The following is a 14,880-nucleotide window of genomic DNA, read 5'->3' on the forward strand; positions in this document are numbered from 1 at the left end:
CACTTGATGACCATTCTTTAGTAGCAAGAGAAAGGAATTAAGGAGTCAATGTTTTGTTTTGTTTAAAAACACACACAAAAAAAGGAAACAAAACAAAAGTTTTGTGTCTGGCCTGGAGAAACCAGGTCTGATCGCCTCCTTCTTTACAGTTTAGGGTTATTCTGGCATTTGGTTAAGCCGGCTTAATCTGATCAATGTTATCAATACATTTTAAACAGGGGCAGTGAAGTTCACTCCCACCACCAGGGCTTTCTTTAGGGTGCCAGGGCCCTAGGCCTTAAAACATTAGCCAAACTCCCAATTTGCAAATCAGAGTCAGGAGTTCTTGCTCCCGGCTGCAGGCCCAGGCCCCAACATGTCCCCTTCCTAGGGTCACAAAGAGCAGAGAGGAAGAGGAACCCGGGGTTGTGTGGGAATCTGCTCTTAGGCGCTGGATGCCTCTGCCTGGCCCTGCATAGTGCTGACTGCCCCTCCTCTCTCTCAACAGATTCTGAGTAAGTAGTGCCTGAGACCCTGCCCGGTAGGGCTTAAAGGTGGGACTGGGGGTGTAGAAGTGGCCTGCCCTTTTCTGTCTTCACTGACAAAGACACATACCAATGTAATCATTTCCAGAACTGAAATATAGAATGTTTCCATTCAGCACAAAAGTTTCCTTGGTGCTCCCTTCCAATCATCCATCCACTTCCTTTTTTTTTTTTTTTAAATTTACTTATTTATTTTGAGAGAGAGTGCGAGAGGGTGCAAGTACATGTACACGCACACGAGTAGGAGAGGAGCAGAGAGAGAGGGAGACAGAATCCCAAGCAGGTTGTGCACTGCCAGCACAGAGCCCGATGCAGGGCTTGAACTAACAAACCGCGAGATCATGACCTGAGCCAAAATCAAGAGTCGGATGCTTAACTGAGTGAGCCACTCAGGTGTCCCGTCCCATCCACTTCCTGCACCAGATAAAAAATAATCTGCTTCCTATCACTGTAAGTCAGATTGTCCTTTATTCTAGAATTACATAAGTGAAATAATATATCTGTATTCTGTTTAGTTTATCTTGCACAGCCTATCTTTAAGATTTATCCCTGTTATTATGTGTATCAGCAGTTTGTTCCCTTTTACTGCTGAATCATACCTATTATGTGGACATATCCTGTCACCTGCTGATAAACATTTCGTTTTGTTGTGCCAAAATGGTTCTAAAATGGCTGCGGCAGTTTACATTTCCACCAGCAGTGTATGACAATTCTAGTTGTTCCACACCTTCATCAGTAGTTAATGCTGTCAGTCTGTAGCCATTCCAGTGGGTGGGTGGAAATATCTTGTTTTAATGACGTAGAACATTTTTTTATATCTTTATTTGCCGTTTGTATCTTCTTTAGTGAGATGTCTAATTTGTCCATTTTTAAAATCAGGTTTTCTTGGTTTCATATTATTGAGTTGTAAGAGTTCTTTATACATTCTAGATACAAGTTTTTTTTATCAGATATGTTTTGCAAACACTTTCTCCCAGTCTGTGCCTGGCTTTTCATCTATTTGATAATATCTTTTAAAGAGAAAAGTTTTCCATTTTTATTAAGTCCAATTTATCATTTTCTTCTTTTATTGCATATTTTTGTGTATCCTAGCAAACATTTTACTTAAGAGCAATGTCAAGCATAATTTCAAAAAGGTAAACCCTGGGACAGATAGTATTTAATATCTTAAACCTGGGAACAGTTAATTATAGATTAATGAAATTTTAAGATGATACCAAATTGGATGCTGCAAACATTGCCGGTGGGAATGCAAAGTGGTATAGCCACTTTGGAAAACTTTGGCAGTTTATAATACAGTTCAACATACCCTCACCAAAACATCTAGCAAGCTCACTCCTACTTTATTTATTCAAGTGTATAAAACCTATTTTCAGACAAAAATCTGTACACAAATGTTTATATATTTATTCATAATCACTCCAAGATATCCCTCAACAGATGAAAGATTAAACAACTATCCATACAATGAAATATTACTCAGCAATAAAAAGGAATGAACCATTGATTCAGCCAACAGCACAGATGAATCTTAAAATGATTTTGTAAGTGAAAGAAGCCACACTGAAAGGCTACATATTGTATAACCTCATTTATAAGACTCTAGGGAAAAGCAAAACCATAGGGAAGACAAACAGGTCAGTGGTTGCCAGAGAGTTAGGGGAAAAGACAGGGGTTGACTCCAATGATTACAAACGGCCCTCACAAAGGAATTCGTAGGGTAATGGAACTGTTCTGTGTGCTTTCGATTTCAGTCTTTGTTTTGGACCAAAACAAAGTCAAACTGGAGATTTAGTATCCCCATACCGGCTTGTTTATGGGAGCCCTACTTTATTGGCCTCTTCTTGACCAGCATACCCTGAAAGATACCTATTAGTTGGCATGTCCTGCCCATTCATTATGTCTAGCACAAAGCAGCATCACAGAGCCCCTACCACTCACCTGGCTTTAGGAAATTACCTGTCCAGAAGAGTGAACAGTGACCTTCATGACCACAGAGATTCCCAACCAGGTACAAATCAGTCAACATAGATCTGCATTTATAGATATGAGTAGAATTAGCCATCTTAAAGACCAGGAAACAAGTTGGGCAATTAGAACAAATGGTCTCCAATAAAAAGTTAATAAATGATAGAAGAGCACTGTCAAATAACAGTTGTTATCTTTCGTGTGGATTAATAGAGTATGGGATTCATAAAACAAGTAGAACTAATTTTTTAAAAATGTTAAGGTCTTTGAAATTAAAAACATGGTGGCTAAAGTTAAAAATTTAAATGAAAAAATGGTAAGTGACTTGGAATACAAATGCAAGAAACCTAATGCCTATATAAAATGGATTCAAGAGACTGAAGCTGATGAAAATTCAAGTACATGCTAGAATATAATGTAATATTTCAGAAATTCTACAGAAGAAAAAATGTACGTAAACTCTTATTCACACAGAAAAACATACAACAGGGGCGCCTGGGTGGCGCAGTCGGTTAAGCGTCCGACTTCAGCCAGGTCACGATCTCGCGGTCCTGAGTTCGAGCCCCGCATCAGGCTCTGGGCTGATGGCTCGCAGCCTGGAGCCTGTTTCTGATTCTGTGTCTCCCTCTCTCTCTGCCCCTCCCCCGTTCATGCTCTGTCTCTCTCTGTCCCAAAAATAAATAAACGTTGAAAAAAAAAATTAAAAAAAAAAAAAAAGAAAAACAAACAACAAAATGAAAAATATTTCTTGACATGCAAACATACTTCCCATAACTCTCCTTAAAAACAGTCTTTAAAAAGTATTCCAATCAAAAAACAAAAGAGTTAAAATAAATATTTTTATTTATTTTTTATTTTTTTTAATGTTTATTTATTTTTGAGACAGAGAGAGACAAAGCATGAGCAGGGAAGGGGAAGAGAGAGAGGGAGACACAGAATGTGAAGCAGGCTCCAGGCTCTGAGCTGTCAGCACAGAGCCCGACGCGGGGCTCGAACTCACAAACTGTGAGATCATGACCTGAGCCGAAGTCGGACGCTTAACTGACTGAGCTACCCAGGCGCCCCAAAATAAATATTTTTAAAAGGGAAAGACATAATATTCAAGTCACTAGTGACTTTACAGTCAAATTTGAATCATTACAGACACAGTACTGGTGAAGGTGAAAAGGATGGTTGGGGAAAAACAAGTAATATAAAAAAGAAATGAAGTCAATAAAACTAAGAATGTAGGGAAGGCAAGGAGTCACAGTCTCATATTATTAAAAGGAAGTATAAGGGAAACAATTATACAGATGGTTTTATAATTTCCAAACTTGCAAGGGAGAAGAAAAAAGATAAATATGAATAGGTTAAATTTTCCTATGAAAAGATAAAGCCTTTTGCACAAGGAATCTCTGTAATGGAACAGTTCTGTATTTTGACTATGGTGGTGGTCACAAGATCTATATGAAACTACAGAGAATTAAATGCAAACACACCCAAGAGAGCACGTGAAAGTTATGAAATCTAGATGAGGTCTGTAGATTGTACCAATGTCAATTTCCTAGGTGTAATATTATACTTTAGTTATGCAAGATGCACCACAGGAGGAAACTAGGTGAAGTGTACATAGGCATTTCTCTATATTGTTTCTTATCATTGCATGTGAATCTGTAATTATTCTCTTACAGACTTTCAGTTTAAGACAGGGGAAAGACTGGAGAAAGAAACGTCCAGCTATATGATGTCTGAGGTTTACAAGAGAGGCAAGTAAAGCAAAATGATGTAGGCTGATTAAAATTAAACATGGGCAATATAGATCTGGCACACACAAAACTGACAGAGATGCCAACAGTAATATCAGACAGTATAGACTTCAAGGCAAAAAAAATCATTAAACAAGGAAAAAAGGATATTTTGTATTTTGTAAGATTAAAATCCAAGCGATTACACATAGGATGAATTCAACCACATTCGTAGTCACAGTAGGAAACCAACATATTTTACTTACTAATTTGTCAATTTTGAAGAAAAAATAATATAGCATAATAAATGTGTCAAATGAAAACAACAGGGAAAGGATGGCTTATGAAAATAAATGTTTTAGAAAAATATCCAGATATTTAGAAAAGTAAATTTAGGATATTAACATAGCAACTATTTCTTAATCTAAATTTATGATACAAAATATCCAATTAAGAGAATATGTACAAAGTATCTTAATAATCTTGGGGTAGAAATTCAGAGGTCATGAAGAGAATAATAGAACTGACAACATAAATACTATAAAAATGTATATATAGCAAAAGTTCCCAGAAACATTAAAAGAATACAGACTATGAAAAAAAAATATTATCAAATGGTATACCAAGTCACTAAGAGCCACAACATGTAAAGAACTATTACAAACCACTAAGAAAAACAGAAATACTTCAACAGAAAACTAAGCAAAGAGGAAGAACATGTAAGTTCCAAAGAGTACAAATGACCAGTAAACATTTATAGATATTTAACTCCACCAATAAGCAAAGAAATATAAAAATTAAGAGTAAAAAAAATAGCATTTTTCATCCATAAAATTACTAAAATGTAAAAAAAAAAAGTAAAAATGATGGTATCATCTTAACACCTATGTTTTGAGACAATTCTTGACAGGTCTCTCATGTTTCTGTAGGCCTTATAAGCAGAGGCACTGATGGCCTCTGTTCCAGATTATTTTTTCAAGGATGTCTACATAGCAAACGTCCATGGTAAAGAGAGGTTTCCCTTTGGAGCAGAGGGCAGGTTTGTTTATTAACCAGCAAAATAAATATAATGCCTCTCTGTAGGGCAAAGGTTAAGCAAGTTTACTTGCAGCCCATAATGAAAGATTCAGGTTTCCTACACTCAGGCTTCCTGTCCTATAATGCAATCTACTGTGTGTGCTACAGTCACCTAGTCCTTATCACATCACCCCACAGAAACTGGGGTTCAAGGAAGAAGCACAAGAAAACGATGATACTCTGGTTACTGCTGTTGCTGTGCTTTGTCTCTGGCCCAGGAGTCTCATGTCTTCTGCCAGTATCCATGAAACTGTTGGCTTGCAAGTAGGGTAAAATCTCAGATCTGTGACAAATCTTGGCAATGATATGGTAGCAGCATCATTCTTATAAAGTATATAAATTTACTCTTCCAATACCTTTTGAAGAGCAATATGACAATCTATCATAATTTAAAATGTATACAGCCTTTGACCCAGCAGTTGCTTATCTAAGCATTTACATGAAGGAAATAAACAAAAGTGCAAATAAATATATACATACAAAAATGATCCCTGCAGTTTGTCTCTGATAGAAATAAATTTGCAATAGCTTAAATATCAACAGGGGGATCAGTTAAATAAATTTTAGGTTATTCCTACACTGAAATACCAAAAAGACTTTAAAAAGATAATGTTAAATGCAGTGACATAGAAAGAGGCTCATCAATTATTACTAGCTGGAAATTATAGAAAATTATATATATATTATATATATATATAATATATATAGTACAGTGCCATTTATGAAATAAATGTAGACTTATACATATGTATTTTTAATGTCTGGAAGGAGAGAGAACAAATGATTAAGTAATGATCTCTGGGAAATGGAGTTATGGGGTAGGTGGGCACACAACACTTTCACTTTCTCCTCTGGCTACTTCTGTATTACTTGACTTTTTTTGAAGAATGTATATATTTATTTTATAATCTAATAAAGTTTCTAAGGATCTATTACAGCAGCACTTGAAAATTCATTACATTTAAGATGTCCAGTTGGGATGGTAAAATACAAATGGACATGGGGCTGTCCTGGGTATCACTTTTATTGGCACTTATCCCTCAGAGCTGCTGAAACCACGTAGAGAAAGTCCTGAGTCATAGCTGACAAGACACACTACACTTACTGGTAAATAACATAATGCAAAGTCTAGAGACAGGAGGATTTTGAACAGCTGCTTTTCTACCTACAACTCTGAGGAGCAACTCTACATGGCGAGTTCTGAGGTACCAAGAAAAGGGATTTATTATCTGACAATGGTTAATGATTCAACTCACCATGAAAGAGTCTAGCTAAAAAATAATTTCAAGAATAGACAAGAGACTTTAAGGGGGGGGGGGGAGCAGGGAGGAGTAACAAGGAAATCAAGTTACCCCTACCAAGTGTCATCATTCCAAAAATATTTAGTGGCCTACAACATACCAGACACTATTTTAATCACTAGATATTAAACACATTATAAAGCTAGAATAAGAAAAGCAGCACGGTATCAGCACAAGAAGCCAGAGATCACTGAACAACAGTTCAGAAAACATCCTAAGAATACACAAGAATTAAGGCCTTGGATAAATGGAGTATTTGTTATCAGTAGGAAAAAACAGAATCCAACAAATAAAGATGGGATCACTGCCTAACCATTTTGGGTGGGGGGAAGCGCCCTACTTCCTTTCTCACGTGAAAATATTCTTGAGGTAGGTTAAAGATTTATAGATGGGAAGAATAAGATCATTAAAGGCACTTAAAGAGAGGCACCTGCTTGGCTCAGTCAAGCGCCTGCTCTTCATTTCAGCTCAGGTTGTGATCTCACAATTTGTAAGATAAAGCCTGGCCTTTGGCTCTGTGCCGATAACACAGGAGCCTGCTTGGGATTCTCTCTCTCCCTCTCTCTATCCCTCCTACACAAGAACCTGTAGGTGCTCTCTCAAAAATAAACAAACATTAAAAAAGTACTAGAAAAAAACAGAGGTGAATACATACACACACACACACACACACACACACACACACACACACACACCTCATGTGGCAAAAGGTCTAAGAGGACAGCAAAGTTAGCTCCTTAAGTTAAGACAGAATGTTGATCCTAGGAAAATTAAGGCAGAGACTAAGAGAGCAAAGAACAAAGGGGCAGTTTTTGCTAACTGACCATGTTCAAAGTAAAAGATAAGCAGTTAGCAATATTTTAAGATGCCACGTACAGAGTACTATAATTGCATCACTAGATCACAGCATTATAGAGAAGAAATTAACCATTTTACATTGAGTTGACCTCTCTGCTTTTCAAGTCAGTAACAGAAGAGAAGCGCAGGAAATTGAAGATTTAGAAAAGCCAAAATTTGAGACAGTGTAAGAAGTTGGTACTCAGAAAAGAAGCATGAAAAGAAGAATCCAATTCAATGAGAAATTAGAGAGTTCCTACCATAGGGTGATGCACACTGCCACTAGGAAGACCAGTACACCGTCTCTTTCTGCCAATAACTTAGTATCTAATAAAGGACTATGGGATAGTTGACGATGTATTAGGAAAATGTCCCTTTACTTAACCAACAGCTACAATATGCAGTATAGATCTACAGACCCATTAGGTGAGCTTTTTAAGGATAAAATGTGCCTGATACCGAGGAGTACAGGCCAGGCAGCAGTAAAGGCAGCTTGTGTCCTCAACCAAATTGGAACAAGCAAGATCACAGCCCCTGGCGTAGAGTCAGTCCTCCACGGCATAACGCCAAACACGGTATCCTGTCAACGCCACTACCTGACCACAGGTTTATATCACCTTAACTTTCAATTTATCCGTATATATTTCAATCAGTGATGGCCTCTTGAGGCTATGTGACAATAAGCATTTGGGAACCATCAAGGCAATCCAAAATCACTCCCATTGTAAACAGGTTGACAAGGAAGCCCAGTGGGTGGTTAAAGTCAACACGACACTCTAAGGATACCCCTAAACATAGAAACTGCCGGTATCTTGTGGCAGCCCTGAAGACATGGGCCTGATTAGTAAAAAACCATCGATGCCAGAGGGAAATCAAGGCAACACGCACAAGAGCAACAAGTACACAGCCGGGCAGGTGGCCGACGGGGTGGCTGCTGGGTCAGCACTGCCCAGGGACACCGTGGTGTAAACAACCCTAGGCAGGGTGAACGCCGGCACGCCTCACGCCTTGCAGACAGAGCGGGACAGAGAAGCAGCACCCAAGGCACGTAAGCCATTCACAGGTGCCCAGCAAGCTCCGCAGCGCGACGCGGGCTTCGGGGGAGGGGCGATCGGTGGGGACCTCTGCCCTGCGCCCAGGCTCCCCGAAGCGCGGCGCTCCGCCCTGGCCCGGCCCCGCCCCAGCGCCGAAGGAGGAAGACGGAGACCCGCAGGAGGAAGAAGTAAAGGAAGGGCCGTACCCTGTAGGGTCCGGGAGAGGTGCGCGCCGTGGGCTTCACCAGCGACCCAGGCGGCACCGGGAGACGCCGGCGCGGGGGCGGCTCCCAGAGTCCCGCGCTGCGGCGCGGCGGCGGCGAGCGCGGCCCAGCGCGACCCGGAAGGAAGACGCGAAGGCCACGAGGAGGGGCGGGGCCGAGACGGGGAAGGGGCGGAGCTAGGGGAGAGGTGGGGCGCCGCTCTGGCCTGAGACGCTGCGCTGAGTCTGGACCGCCCTGTCCTAGGCTGAGGGGAGGAGCTTCCTACAGACTTCCCAGACTCAGTCTTGCCCTATAAATCGCCCAGTTACTCCCCAGCAGGCAGCGGTTTAAATTCGCTGCAGGAGTAATCCCTTCCTCGCGCCAGCCTGCCATCTGTAGTATACTCCTGCTAGGGCTTTTGCAGTCCAGAGTTGGTGGGTCAGGTGATGCCTAGGGGTGGTAAGGTCCTCAGAGCAAAAGCGGAAAATAAATTACAGGCGCTCTAGAGGCATAATTCACCAAATCTGCAAACCTCTTCTGCCCGAGATACAAATCCGTCCTGCAAACTCATTTCCCTCACAACATTTGGAAACTGTGACCATTACCTCTCATGAACGAGATGCTCTCACATCTCCCTTACTCGGTTACTTTTATTTTCAGTAGATACAATACCACTATTTTAAAGTTTGCATTATATTGATCTCGTTACAAGGTTTTATTAAGATGGAAAAACCTTGAATAATGAAGAGATGCTTACTCGTTACTATTTAATTGCTCCTAAAGAGGAAAAATAAAGATATTTATTTATAAAGTATATGAACTGAGCTGATATATGTGGTAAAAATTGTATGCAAAACTGGACATTTTAAAAAAGAATTGAAGTTTAATTTTCAGTCTCTTTTGAGTGTGGGCAGCTTAGTGACTTGCTTCCAAAGAATATGGAAGGGAGAAAAAAGCTTTATTGTGGAGAAACCTGGTAAACACTATCTTGGCCAGATGAAAATTAGCATCAGTGATAAATCAAGTTATAGCATGCACCCTGATATGCTGTGATGAGAAAGGGGTACTTCATCTCCATGATATTCTTCCTCAAAAGTCATAAACCCAGTCTGACCTTGAAACATCAGAAAAACCAGGAAAACCTACAAAACACCTGAACAAACTGTCAAGTTAATGGGAAAAAAACATAACAAGGAAAAACTGAGAAGTTGTCACAGACCAGATGGACACTTGGTTGACTACACATAACATGGTATTTTGAATGGGATCCTAGAACATGCAAAGGATGTTAGTGGGAAAACTAGCAAAATAGTGATGGAATTTAGTTAACAGTTATGTACCAATGTTGGTTTCTTAGTCGTAACAAATGTACTATTATAATACATGTTAACAAATAAGGGGGGAATATATGAATGGTATGCAGAATCTTCTGTACCACCATTGCAACTTTGCAACTTTTCTGCAAATCTCAAGTCCATTCTAAAATCAAAAGTATGGGGTGCCTGGGTGGCGCAGTCGGTTAAGCGTCCGACTTCAGCCAGGTCACGATCTCGCGCTCCGTGAGTTCGAGCCCCGCGTCGGGCTCTGGGCTGATGGCTCAGAACCTGGAGCCTGTTTCCAATTCTGTGTCTCCCTCTCTCTCTGCCCCTCCCCCGTTCATGCTCTGTCTCTCTCTGTCCCAAAAATAAATAAAAAATGTTGAAAAAAAATTAAAAAAAATAAATAAAATAAAATAAAATCAAAAGTAGAGTGCAAATAAATTCACTAATGAGTAAATAAAACCTGCCCTTTTATGATTGCCCGTGAGACTTCATTGAGTTGATACCTTTAGGGCACTCAGCCCCAGTCTAACTAAAACAGTTTCTCATTTCTAACATTATTTTGAAATCAATTTTTCATCGAGGTATAAAATATATATTCAGAAAAGGACACAAAATACCAATGGAGAGTTTCATGAAAAATGAACACACTCATGTATTCACTCAGATAAAAAAAAAAAATAGGTCATTACTAGCATTCAGAAGACCCCCTTGTTTTCTTAAATCTCTATCCTTCACTCCCCCCCAAAGGTAGCCATTTTCCTGACTTCTAATAGCAGAGTGGTTCTTGCCTTTATGTAGTTGGATTCATACATTATACACTCTTTTCAGTGTGGCTTCTTTCTCTCAACATTAGGTTTGTGAGAGCTATTCATGTTTTTGAGTATGTTGAGTATAGTGGTAGTTTCTTGAGTTTCCACTGTATAAATATACCATAATGGACATTGAGCTATTTTTTGGGTTTGACAAACAATGTTCAAACGATGCTGTTATGAACATTTTCATTCACATCTTTTGTTGCAAATCTTTTGCACACCCCCCCAATACAGTTTTGTCTCTTTGGTGTATAAGAGATATAGTAGTTGGTGCTATTATTTGTTTTGCTTAGTGCTTTGGTTTAGTTTTGTTTTTAAAGGCACTTAGAGTGCTGCTTGGGAAGTATATAAGTTTATGTTTAAGGAAAGGGAAAGACTGGGGCAAAGTTCCATTTCTGTGACTAGAGGAATTTGGGTCATCATGGCTCAGTCTGTCCTCCCTCCAACCTTCTCCTCTCAAGTGCCATAACATTGCCATGCTTCATTCTCTAAGCGGAAGAGCCAAGTGGGGCCAAGGAAAAGGGCGATACTTATCAGTTAGTGATGGCGCTGATTTAATGGGTGAACTAATGCCTAGTTATTAAATGGAATGTTGTTTGGAGCTGAATAGCATCCCACGCCGTAACAGCGCTATTACAAATAAAGAAAGTCCCAACAAAGCTTAATTGTGCATAAAGAACCAGCTCAGCAAGCTAGTTATGATCCATTCTATGTTCGCTTCAAAAGTTACAATGTTCGACTCAGATGGGGAGGCGGGCAAAGAAGCAGCAGGTTCAAAACTCTTCTTTGTCTCTAACTCTTAAAACACTCACCATCATACCCTCGACTGTTTTCAAGTGATTCGTCTGTATCTTAAAACGAAATGCCTACCAACTATAACCTTTCAGGGTGAGGCATATGCATGACGACAAGACACTATATCAGAGAGGCAGAGATAGCATATATTCAGCACACTGCAGGGAGGGCCAAAAATGTCTTCACAGTGTGCTCCCTGAGGTTTTCTGTCACTGGTTACCAAGTAAGGTCTTCTGTCGAGTCAAGATCTCTCTGAAAATGCAACTCCGTGCATTGGAGTATGTAACTCAGGCAGAATAATTTACCTCTTTATGAAATCTTCAGTTAACTAGTCTACTGAAAACTATTATTTGGTCAGTAATATCAGTCAGTCCAAGGTTTTTAATAGGCCAATGGCCAGAGAGCATGAATAATAGCTAGTAGGAATGATCTTGTGGTGAACTTTTTTCAACCTCTTATAGTCTATAAAAAGTTTTATTTTAATGTTAGTCTACCACAATTTTAATCTAGGCATAGTGACAGCCTTAAGAAAAAAGAATTTTAAGCAAGAAGTAAGCCCAAAAGTCACGTAGTCCAAATCCCTTTATTACAAATGAGGAAACTGAAGCTCAGAGATGTTGACTTCCCCAAATCATACTGTCTGTCAAAGAAACCTAGTTCTCTGACTCTACATCCAGAGGGTAGAATACCCTCTGTAAAATAATACCACATTACTTTATGATTTAACAGAAACTTAACTATCCATATTACCATCACCTTCAAGTACCCTGAATACAGTAGAAGAAAATTGAACTTGGGAGTAGGAAGACCTGTCTATCCAGCTCTGCTGTATAAGAACTCTGTGATCTTGGATAAGTTACAACTTCTCTGAGCTTGCTCTCACTTCTATGAAATGTGCCTAACTCACACACACTGGAAAGATTTAAAGAGATCATATATGTGAAAGCACTTTGCAAGCTATGAAGTAGTATGCAAATGTATGAATATTATTAATATTTATTAAAACATGTTGAAGATAAGAAGCTGAATCTTTCCAGCACAAAATGTCAGAATAGAACCTTCATGTTCATTCTCCTCTAATCCTTTGAATTGTCACCAGAGGAGAGAAAAGCCTCAAAAGACAGGATAAATTATCCAAAGACTTATAGCAAGTTGCTGGCAAGCCACGACTTGAATTAAGTCTCCTAACTTGCAACTTCAATGAACTTCTAATATGTTTGATAAGTGAACACTAACTACAAACCAGTAAGATGGTTTAAAATGATCTGATAAAACTTTAAATGTTTATTTTTGAGAGAGAGAGAGAGAGAGAGAGAGAGAGACTGTGTGTGTGTGTGTGTGTGTGTGTGTGTGCAAGCAGGGGAGGGGCAAAGAGAGAGGAGGACAGAGGATCTGAAGCGGGCTCTGTGCGGACAGCAGCAAGCCGGATGCAAGGCTCAAACTCACAAACTGCGAGATCATGACCTGAGCCAAAGTCAGACATTCAACTGAATGAGCCATCCAGGTGCCCCAAATCTGATTAAACTTTAAACTGAATTTATACAAGTTTAGAAGGGATATCTTGAAATGCTTTTACAAGTATTTAAAAATATATTTAAAAAATAAAAACGTATCTAACTCATACTGTTTGTGCTGTTTTGACTCGTATTATTCCTTTTCCTATAGCTTGGATCATTTACTTAAAAACTTAACAATAAAACATTGTCAATGGTTGAGAATAATGTAGGAGAAATACCACCTGGAAACAGTGGACAAAACACTGGAAGTGGATCTCTTCCTGAGGTAACTTCCTGCCGAGGGTTCTGTGAGGACGGAAAACACAGCCATGAAACTGATGTTCATGGCCAGGGCATCAGCTAAGGCCAAGTGAGGCTACAATCCCTCTTCTTCCTCCTTTTTCTTTTTTTAAGTGAATATGTTTTTGAAAGAGTTCCTGTGTGTTTGCATGAGGAAGATCCCTGTGGTCTATTCATAGAGTGATATGGTAATCAATAGAAAAAAGCAAAGTTTTTCTGTCCATACAGGTAAAATAAATACGTGAGGGCTTCAATATTAATGTTCCACATAATTCAATCTGCAATCCCTCAGTATTATTTTGTCCTCAATGGAAGATTCGAGAGGACTGGATTACCCAGATAAACACTCATCATTCACCTATTTATTTGTGCCCTTGCACAACTGTGGCTGTCCCTTCCCCACTGTAATATAATCTGTGTATTTAAAACAAAAAAATTGAGGGGCACCTGGGTGGCTCAGTCGGTTAAGCATCCGACTTCAGCTCAGGTCACGATCTCCCGGTCCGTGGGTTCGAGCCCCACGTCGGGCTCTGGGCTGATGGCTCAGAGCCTGGAGCCTGCTTCTGCTTCTGTGTCTCCCTCTCTCTCTGCCCCTCCCCCGTTCATGCTCTGTCTCTCTCTGTCTCAAAAATAAATAAAAAACGTTAAAAAATTTTAAAAGAGAAAACCTCTTATTAAAAAAAAATGAAAATATGATTTTCTGGGTAACCTAAATCCTTTGGACAATAAACGAGTGTATCCTATTTGTGTTATTGAGCCATAAATATTTTCCCCATCTGGTTAATATGAGTAATAAAATGTATATAGTAAATACAAATGACTCAAGAATAACTTATTAAGCATAATTTAAAATGAAATCTTTACCACAATTGTTGAACCCTTATTATAAATCTTCCCTCAAACCCAGTACTCTTTGCCAGTGCGTTTCTTTCGTCCAGCAGCCCTGCCTCTCTCGTTGATAGTGTGTGAAAGGACAGTGGTAATCTGACCAAAAGCTCCCTAAAAGTGCATTTTTAAATATCAATCTTTGAGATGCTCCAACTGTTTGGAGTTTCTTGGTTAGATTCCTCAATGTCTTATTGGGAAAAATTCCTCTATTTCAAAGTCATTTAAAAAGAAAAGACAGAAAACAAATTTACAAATAGGCTTGCTTTTCTTCCCTCCTGGTTTTAAATTGGTAGAAGTTCCAGAATTTTGAGGAGAAATTAGCTTTTCTTTAATAGGTTCCTCAGAACATTATTGAAGACAAAGCTCCCTATTATATACTGTTCTATAGCTATTCTTTTGTTTTGTGTATCATTTCAGCCTTTAATGGTGAGAGATCGGAGTGCTTTCGAGTAGGGGTCTTTTCCTCCAAATCAAATGACTCCTAAAGCAAGTCAGTAAGAGAAGAGGGTGAGAAGCCAGGATGGCCTGCGGGCTGCCTAAGTAGATTGCTATTCATATCGTGTTGGACTATTTTATAGGATAAGATGTCTTGGGCTAAT

General features: G+C 39.3%; 1 protein-coding gene across 2 annotated transcripts in view; it reads right to left on the reverse strand.

The window, feature by feature from the left end:
- Positions 1–8,815, reverse strand: part of FBXL4 (F-box and leucine rich repeat protein 4) — an 83,026-nt gene extending 74,211 nt beyond the window's left edge. Inside the window, exons 1-2 of one of the 2 annotated variants that reach the window (XM_040474226.1) lie at positions 8,672–8,815; positions 2,466–2,557 (exon numbers count right to left, since the gene is read on the reverse strand). The gene's annotated coding sequence lies outside the window, so the exon portion shown is untranslated. The remainder of the gene's footprint in view (positions 1–2,465; positions 2,558–8,671) is intronic. The other variant, XM_040474225.1, reaches the window with a different exon arrangement.
- Between the last annotated feature and the right edge of the window lie 6,065 nt (positions 8,816–14,880).

This window comes from Herpailurus yagouaroundi, unplaced genomic scaffold (assembly GCF_014898765.1).
Source record: "Herpailurus yagouaroundi ecotype Mexico unplaced genomic scaffold, PumYag 139, whole genome shotgun sequence".
Taxonomy (NCBI): Eukaryota; Metazoa; Chordata; class Mammalia; order Carnivora; family Felidae; genus Herpailurus; species Herpailurus yagouaroundi.